A 9,492-nucleotide genomic window follows, 5' to 3' on the forward strand; every position below is an offset into this window, starting at 1 on the left:
GGAATGTGCTAGGAGCATGTTGAAAGGTAAGAATCTTTCGAATGGTTTTTGGGCTGAAGCTGTGAATACTACAGTTTATTTGAAAAAGAGGAGTCCTACAAAGAGTCTTGAGTTTAAAACTCCTTATGAAGCATTATATGGATTTACGCCTGCAGTAAAACACTTAAGAGTATTTGGATATAAAGCATTTTCCCATATTCCAAAGGAAGATAGAAGAAAACTAGATTCAAAATCCAGCAGATGTACCTTTATAGGGTATTGTTCACAACATAAAGCTTATAGATTATTTAATCCCTTTACTCACAATATTTTTGTTAGTAGAGATGTCAAATTTCATGAACAGGATCATGAAGAATCTGATGAGCACAATGAGGAATGGGATATTCCGTATTTGGTGGAAGAAGAAGCAGAAAAAAATCATGATCAGCAGCAGACAAAGGCAAAAGATGAGCAACAACAGATACAGTAGATACAACAGTAGCAGTAGATACAACAGCAGGAGCAGCGACAAGAATAAAAAGAGAATGATGATCAAACAAGGTTTGAAGCTACCCCACCTCTCAAGAGATCAAGTAGGAAAGCTCAATTTCCTGCAAGAAATAGGGAAAATGCTTTTATAACTAGTATGATGAATGTGGTTGAACCTTCTTGTTATAAAGAATCAAATGAATGTAGAGAATGGAAAACAACCGTGGATCAGGAATATGAATCAATAATCATAAACAACACTTGGGAACTAGTTGAACTTCCTGGAGGAAAACAAACCATAGGTTGTAAATGGTTAAACAAACCGAATATTAATGCAGATGGAACCATATAAAAATTAAAAGCTAGATTGGTAGCAAAGGGGCATTCACAAAAAGAAGGTATAGACTATGAACAAACCTTCGGCTCTGTATCTAAACTAAACACTATTAGAATGTTAATTGCTTTAGCTACTAAGAAACATTGGATGATACACCAACTAGATGTAAAGTCTGCGTTTTTAAATGGAGAACTAAAAGAGGAGGTTTATTTAGAGAAACCTGAAGGGTTTGTCTAGAAAGGGAAGGAACATTTAGTTTGTAGATTTAAGAAATCACTTTATGGAATAAAGCAAGCACATAGGTCTTGGTATGAAAATATAGATTCATTTTTTCTACAATTTGGCTACAATAGAAGCAAAAATGACCCTAATCTTTACACCATGCAAGATGAACAAGGGCACACAGTGACAATTTCTCTGTATGTAGACGATTTGATCATTACAGGTGATGCTACATATCTGATTAAAGAAATCAAGCAACAAATATCACAGGTATTTGAAATGAAACACCTTGGTGAGTTGAGATACTGTTTGGGTCTTGAAATCTGGAGACATTTAGGAAAAACATTTATGTCCCAAGGAAAGTATGTCAAAGTCCTATGAGAGAGATTTAGGATGGATCAGTGTAAGCCTACAGTAGTACCATTACAACAGAAAATTGCAGAGTGAAGATGGCTCAAAGGAGGCAGATGTGACACTTTATAGACAATTGGTTGGGAGTCTAATCTGCCTAACCACCACTAGACCAGATTTGGCTTATGCAGTCAATGTGCTAAGCCAATATATGTCCAATCCACTTGAAATCCATTGGAATGCAGCGAAAAGTGTTTTGAGGTATCTACAAGGTACTGTAGATTACGATATTATTTACATTGACTCTTCTGATGTTAGATTGACAGGATTTGCAGATTCAGATTGGGCTGGAAATGTAGATGATCGCAGATCCATAACAGGTTATGCATTCAACATTGGATCCGGGGTGATCACATGGAGCAACAAGAAGCAGAACACAGTCTCCTTGTCCTTAGCAGAAGCAGAGTATCAAGCCATGTGTGCAGCAACGTGTGAGGCAGTTTGGTTGCGGAGACTTCTCCAGGATGTCAGGGAAGAACAGATAGACGCAACAACAATCAGATGTGACAATCAGAGTTCAATCAAACTTGCTAATAATCCGGTGTTCCACAAAAACACTAAACATATTGATACACAATTCCACTTCATCAGGGAGAAAGTGCAATCCAAAGAAATCCATTTGGTATATTGTAATACATGTGATAATGTTGCAGACATTTTCACTAAGCCTCTTGGCAGGATTAAGTTTGAAATGTTTAGGGAGATGTTAGGCATATTTGTGAACCCCTTCTCCATTAAGGGGGAGTGTTGAAGATAATGGAGAATATCCTAGAATAGTGTGAGTTGGTTCACGTGACCTCAGGATAGGAATTAGTTTCTATTTCTTAGGTTATTGTTCTAACTTCCCTAAAACCATGATTACTATATATTGTGTAATGTACATGAGCAATGTAGAGCGTTTTGTAGAGCCAGACTCTCCTGGTTCAGACTCTCTTTCGTAGAGCTGACCAGTGGGTTTTATTTCTTTTAATACAACATTGCCATTTTTATCAAAGATGGATCTAAGCTTGTTATATAATATCTATATTTGTACTTATGTGTCTCTTTCTTATTCCCTCTCTCTATCTCACACCCCAAACATACACACACACTCTCTCGAAATCTATCTATCTCTCTCTCCCTCCCTCTTCCTCTCCCTCTCTCTCTCTCTTCTCCTTCTCTCCCTTTCTCTCTCTCTTCTCTCTCTTCCCTCTCGCTCTCCTCTCTCCCTCACTCTCTCTTCATCTCTCCCTTGTCACTCCCTATTTCTCTCCACATTTCTCCCTCTATGCCTTTCTTCTTTCCTCCCTCTCCCTCTCTCTCCCCCCTCTCTCTTGAGTTCTCTCTCTCTCCTTTTCTCTCCCACCTCCCTCTGTCTTCCCCATGGAAAATTTTAGAGGCTAATGTTCGCCAGTGGGTTAATTTTCCATGATTTTTCCACAAAAAAATTGCCAATTTCCAATTTTTATAAAAGAGGATTCGCCCAAATTTTAGAATATAAAATTATTTTAACTTAAAAATCACCAACATTATATAGAGACTATATATAAAATCATTATAAATTTGAATAATTTTACAAATATATCAATAAACATTTTATAGTTTTCATATTAGGGATTAGTGAGATTTGCTAATGTTTTTAAACTTCAAGAAAATTTTCCATCCTTAAAATTTTCCTTGGTCTTCCCCCCCATCACTCTCTTCCTCTCTCTTCCCTCCAACTTTGTCATTACCCCCCTCTCTCTCTCCTCTCTCTCCCCTCCATCTATGTGTCTCCCTCTCTCTATCTTCCCCTTCTCTCCCCGTTTCTCTCCTCTCCTCTTCTCTCTTCCCTCCTTTTCTCTCTTCCTAACTCTCTCTCCATATCTCCCTTGACACTCCCTCTCTCTCTCTCTCCACCGCTATCTCTCTATGTCTTTGTTCTTTCGCCGACTCTCTCCCCCTCCAACTCCATGTCTCTCTCCCTCTCTCCTCTCTCTCCACTCATCTCTCTCTTTCTTCCTCTCCCTCCCTCTCTCCTTCTCTCTCTCCCCTCCTCTCTCTCTTTCTTCCTCTCCCTCCCTCTCTCCTTCTCTCTCTTCCTTCCTCTCTTTCCGTCTCTCTCACTTCCCCCTCTCTCTCTGCCCATCACTCTCTCACTCTCTATTCCCTTCTCTCTCTCTTAAATTTGATCCCATTATATTGTGTTTAAGAAAGTAACTAAATTAAAAAACTCAATTGGTTCTACAATATTAAGAAAGTATCTAAATTTAAAAAACTCAATTGGTTATAAAATATTAAACCTATATTTTGGATCAGTTATGTCAAAGAAAATACAATAATGAAAAGCTTAAAATAATCATGCACTATCTTTCCTCTATTATTTTTTGTAACTTTGCTTGCCCTAATTGCTTGGATCCTTAGTTAAGAGGGATCTATGCTGGTTCTTAATAATATTATTTGTATTATATAGATTTCACATCTTTTTATATATAAAAGTATTTTAATTTTTAATTTTATTGAAACCTTAATTTAATTTCTATGGCAATATTTTTAGTAGTCGTGACAATAGAGGGTTTAAATATGTACCAAACATAATTATAACAATTTTCCTTTCATATTTAATTAAAAAATGTTATAAAATTAAATTAAATTAAAATATTTATAAAATATTTTGATTGTGAAATAAGTTATGGTTTTTGGGCATGTGGTATCTATAAGCCATGATATTGGCCCATGGTAAAAATGTTATAAAATTAAATTAAAATAAAATACTAATAAAATATTTTGATTGTGAAATAAGTTATGGTTTTTGGGCATGCGGTATCGATAAGCCATGATATTGGCCCATGGTATTGGTTTTTGGGCATGCGGTATCGATAAGCCATGATATTGGCCCATGGTATTGTAACAAAGCTTATTCATGAGTTAATAATAAAATAAAAATATAACAAATTGAATTTTATTACTTTAAATTTGTATTATTAATTGAGCCAACATTTAAATTTTTAACTTTAACTTTTAATTATTTTCTCATTGAGCTGTTAAAATTGTTTACATACTTATATTACACCTACACAACTACCCTATATTGGCTTGTAGAGCACCTCTCAACATTTAAATGTTTACCCCATATCACTTTTAACTTTTAATTATTTTCTCATTAATTTGTTTACATACTTACATTATACCTACACATCTACCCTATACTGAGTTGTACAAGAGCAATAAATATTAAATCTTATTCAGAAACGTTAATATTAATATTATTAATAAACATTATTATTATTATTATTATTATTATTATTAATGTGAATATTAATAATAATATTAATATTTTTATTAGTCTTAAATATTAAAATAACTCTAAATCTCATTAAATATAACTTTAATAAATATAATACCTTATAACTTATTAATAAATCCTCATTGAAACTTATTAATAAACCTTCATGTGTTTTAAACCATATTAATATTAATACTACTAAACATTTTTAAACCTTGATTATCAGTGATCATGGTTGAATCATGGATGAACATGGTTTGAGTAATTTGACCATGGTTGAACATAATTTTCTTTGATAGGTTATGGTTGTCTATATTGATAATGGATGACTATGGTTGATCATATTTTTTCATGGTGATCAAGGTTGACCATGTTTGACCATATTAACCAAGGTTCACCATGTTGAGCATGGGTTAAGCATAATTTTCAAATGATTATGGTGACTATAATTAATCAAAGATGACCACAGTTGACCTAGGTTTCCCATGGTTAACTATAGTTGACCATGCTTGACTATGGCTAAGTAGGATTTACTATGGATGGCCATGGTTGACTATGGTCAACCATGCTGACTAGAGTCAACTATGATTGACAATGGTTAACCAAAGTTAACTACAGTCAAATTTAACTAACAATAGTCAACCATGGTGATGATAATTGATTGTGGTTGACAAAATTGACTATGGTTGATGATGGTTGACTATAGTGATTATGGTTGATTGAAGATGACCATGTTTGCTCATAATTGTTTAAGGGTGACCATGATTCACGATGATTGATTATTATCAATCTTAATCAACCATGAAGACATTTAGTCAACCATGATTAACCATCTACATGGTAAACCATGATCAACCATGGTCTACATGGTGAACCATAATCAACCATGATCAAACTTAATAAAACATGTTCATCATATTTAATATCATATTTTGTTCATTATATTATAACATTATTATTTATTCACATATATATATTTTCAACATTCTAGTTAATATATATATATGATATGCTTACCTCATTTCTAAATTCTTATAATAAATTTACTATCACATGGCCTTTGATGAGGAGGGGCAATGAATGAAGGACTCTTATAAGTGAGTTGTAATAATATATTTTATAATTGTTACGTATTATTTAAAACCAACCTTTATTTTATGAAATATTATATTTATAATATTAATTACAGTTTTCTGCATTTAATTTATGTTTTAAAAAGTTTACTAATCTAAATATAGCATTTCTAAAAAAAATACGGAAGAAAAGAAAGTAATTGAAACCCAACTCTCAGACGTGGTAAATTTGATTATGGCAACCATCTTGGAATTTATTATGCATTTCTTAATAGAATTTAAAGTATAATTGAATTCAATATACTAAATTTTTGATATGATGCAAACTATTGTTTTAACTTTTTATATAAGAGACATGATACATAAAAAAAAAATACTTTTATGAAACAATCATCCATACCATACATTCCGAAACCATTTAATATCATCGTGCATTTATAGTTATTTATTTGGATTAACTCGTTCGATCTCATGGTAACCACAGTTAAAAACCTTTGGACAAGACTTACGACTCACTGAGCTACAAATATTTACTGGTGACTTTGGTTAAGGTTGCTCGATGGAAGTTAACACTATGAAGGTTGGATGGTGGAAACCAGCTTGCGGTAGCTCTTGCGAGCTATCCTACATCGCGAACCTTTTATGCCCTCAATAGCTAACACTTGGCTATAATGTGAACCGTCGATCTCGTGGCTCATCATCCAATAGTGTAGAGAATTCATCGGTGGGTTAGGAAAACCACCGGCTTTTGTTTCGCTCTTCCATAGTTATTTGGGTTTCCGCCCTGCGGAGGGTTTTGATTTTCCAAACCTTATTCACAACAGTGACTGTTTTGTTAAAATAAGATAATTACTCTTGCATGAGGAATTGGCTAAACATAGAGAGTCAGTTAACTGAGTGATTGAGTGGTTGAGTGTTTCAGTGTTGAGTCAAGTCGAGTTAAGTGATAGACGACTTTGAGTGTGTGACTGCATGTGGTTGCATGTCAAGGTATTTTAGGCAATTAGCTAGTTCGAAAAGGTTTAAATACCGTTCACGGGGTTCATTGTAGTCATCATGTTTTATGTGATCAATAAAAGAGAAGCAGTTCGTGTTTTGTGTGAATTCATGTTTTGTCTCCTCCGCCTTTCCAACAAATTGGTAACAAAGAGATACAGAGAACAGATCTGCAGTAATATGTGTGAGAGGAGAGAAATTCATATTTTCTGGTTAACAGTGATTACATGATGCCGTTTTGCATGCACGTGGATTCCATCTGTGATTGGAAACGTTAGAGGACTAACGCAGCAGTTAATTAACGTCGAGGGAGTAAGATAGCCTGCAGCTGCAGCTTGTAGAGCCGTCATATGTGAGTGATTTTTGAGCGAGGGTTGAAAGTCCAAGTAGGTAAACTCATTCGCAAGTCAGTGAGTTGTTCGCTAATTAAAGACAACCCTAGTTTTGGCCGCCGCTATAGCCTTTGTTCTTTGGAGTGGAATTTCGTAAGTTGAAAAATAGTCAACCCAACTAAAAGTGAAGAAAAAAATTTCGAAAAAAACGTGCACAGCAATTCACGCAGCCAAGTAACATGAGAATTTTTTTTAGAGAAAGATGGATTTCTCAAATTTCCAGCCTCAGTTCCCAACATTTACAGGGAAAGATTATGATGTGTGGGCCATTAATATGGCGACCACGTTGTAGGCACATGATGTTTGGGATTATGTCAAGTTTGGCTTTTCAGAACATAGGAACGAAGAAGAAGAACAAGCTCTCAGTAATACAGAGAGGGAACAATGGAAGAAAGACAAGAAGAAGAATGCACATGCGTTGCAGCTTATTCAGCAGGGAGTGGACCGAGCAGTGTTCCAGAAAATTATGATCACGTCTTCAACAAAAGTAGCATGGGATACTTTGGCGACAAACTATATAGGTATGGCCAAAGTCAATGTTGTTAAGTTACAAAATACTAGGAGAGATTTTGAAAGTTTGCAGATGAAGGAGATAGAGGACATCGACTATTTCATGAATCGGGTCATAACTGTCGTAAATTAGTTAAAGATTTATGGTGAAGATATAAAAGATCAAAGAGTGGTTGAGAAGGTCCTCTGATCTTTGTCTACCAAATTTGATGTTGTGGTAGCAACCATAGAAGAAGCCAAGGATTTTGCATCATTGACAGTTGATGCGCTGATGGGATCACTTCTATTGCATGAGGCAAGGATAGACAGAAATAAGGATTCCACTTTAGAGACCGCTTTCAAAAGTCAGGTTTCTATTTCAAGAGATAGAGGTCAAGACAGAAGTAGATCGAGAGGCAGAGGATGAAGTGGAAGATATGGTGGTCAGAAAGATGGCCGAGAAGAGCATGAACATGCAAGTGGAAGCAACTACAGAAGCTTCAACAATAATCAAAGAGTTGACAAATCAAAGGTGAGATGCTATTATTGCAATAAATTTGGTCACTATGCTCGTGATTGCAGGAAGAAGATAGTTGATCAAGGGAACCAAAGAGCTAATGTCACTACAAAGAGTATTAACTCCATGTTCCTAGCTTTCCATACCATGCATGAACCTTCTGCTAGTGTGTGGCTGTTAGATAATGGTTACAGTAACCACATGATAGGCAACAAGGATTTGGTTGCAAATTTCGATAAATCTGTGAAAACAAAGGTAAAGTTGGGGATTGACAAGACTGTGGAAGTAGATGGCAAAGGAGTGGTCAACATTCTGACCAAGCAGGGGGAGCCGAAGACAATCTCAGAGGTATATTATGTTCCTAGTCTCAAACATAATTTGTTAAGTGTTGGTCAATTGAAATAGAAGAGATATAGAGTTATATTTCAAGGTCAAGAATGTGTTATATATGACAAGCCCCAAGAAAGTAGCTAATAGCAAAGGTGTAGATGACGAAGAACATACTCTTTCCTCTAATTTTGAATTACAGTGGTCATGTGAGTTCTTTTATGCGTGTTCTGATGATTATTGGTTATGGCACTTTCGATTTGGACACTTGCACTTTTCTGGTTTAAGATTGTTGTAGCAGAAACAGATGGTCAGAGGATTACCTCCCATCAAAGAGCCTGCTAGTACTTGTGAGTGTTGCATCTTGGGAAAACAATACCATGAAAGTTTTCCAAAGGGAGTTGCATACAAAGCAAAGCAACCTCTTGAGCTAGTGCATATAGACTTTTGTGGACCTGTGAGGACACAGTCGATTGGTTGAAGTTGTTACTTCCTCACTTTCATTGATGACTACAGCAGAAAGACTTGGGTTTACTTCTTGAAGCAGAAGTCTGAAACTTTTGCAAAGTTCAAAGAATTCAAAGCCTTAGTAGAGAACCAAAGTGATTGACAGATCAAGATATTGAGGTCAGATCATGGTGGGGAATATGACTCAAAGGCATTCCATGATTACTTTAAACAACATGGGATCAAAAGACAATTTACAACCAGGTACACACCGCAAAAGAACGATGTAGCAGAGAGAAAGAACAGGACAATTATGAACATGGTAAGAAGCATGTTGAAAGGCAGAAACTTGTCTAATGAGTATTGGGTAGAAGCAATTACATGTGCTATTTATGTGATCAATAGATCTCCTACAAAGACCAGAACAAGTGTGGTCAGGTATGTATTGTAGTGTATCTCATCTCAGAGTATTTGGATGTGTAGCTTATGCACATGTGCCTAAGGAGCGAAGAGGCAAATTGGATGATAAAAGTGAAAAATGTATATTCGCTAGTTATAGTGAGCAATCA

The sequence above is a fragment of the Pinus tabuliformis genome, chromosome 9, assembly GCF_031772625.1.
Source record: "Pinus tabuliformis cultivar Carrire ecotype Pingquan chromosome 9, CPIR1, whole genome shotgun sequence".
Taxonomy (NCBI): domain Eukaryota; kingdom Viridiplantae; phylum Streptophyta; class Pinopsida; order Pinales; family Pinaceae; genus Pinus; species Pinus tabuliformis.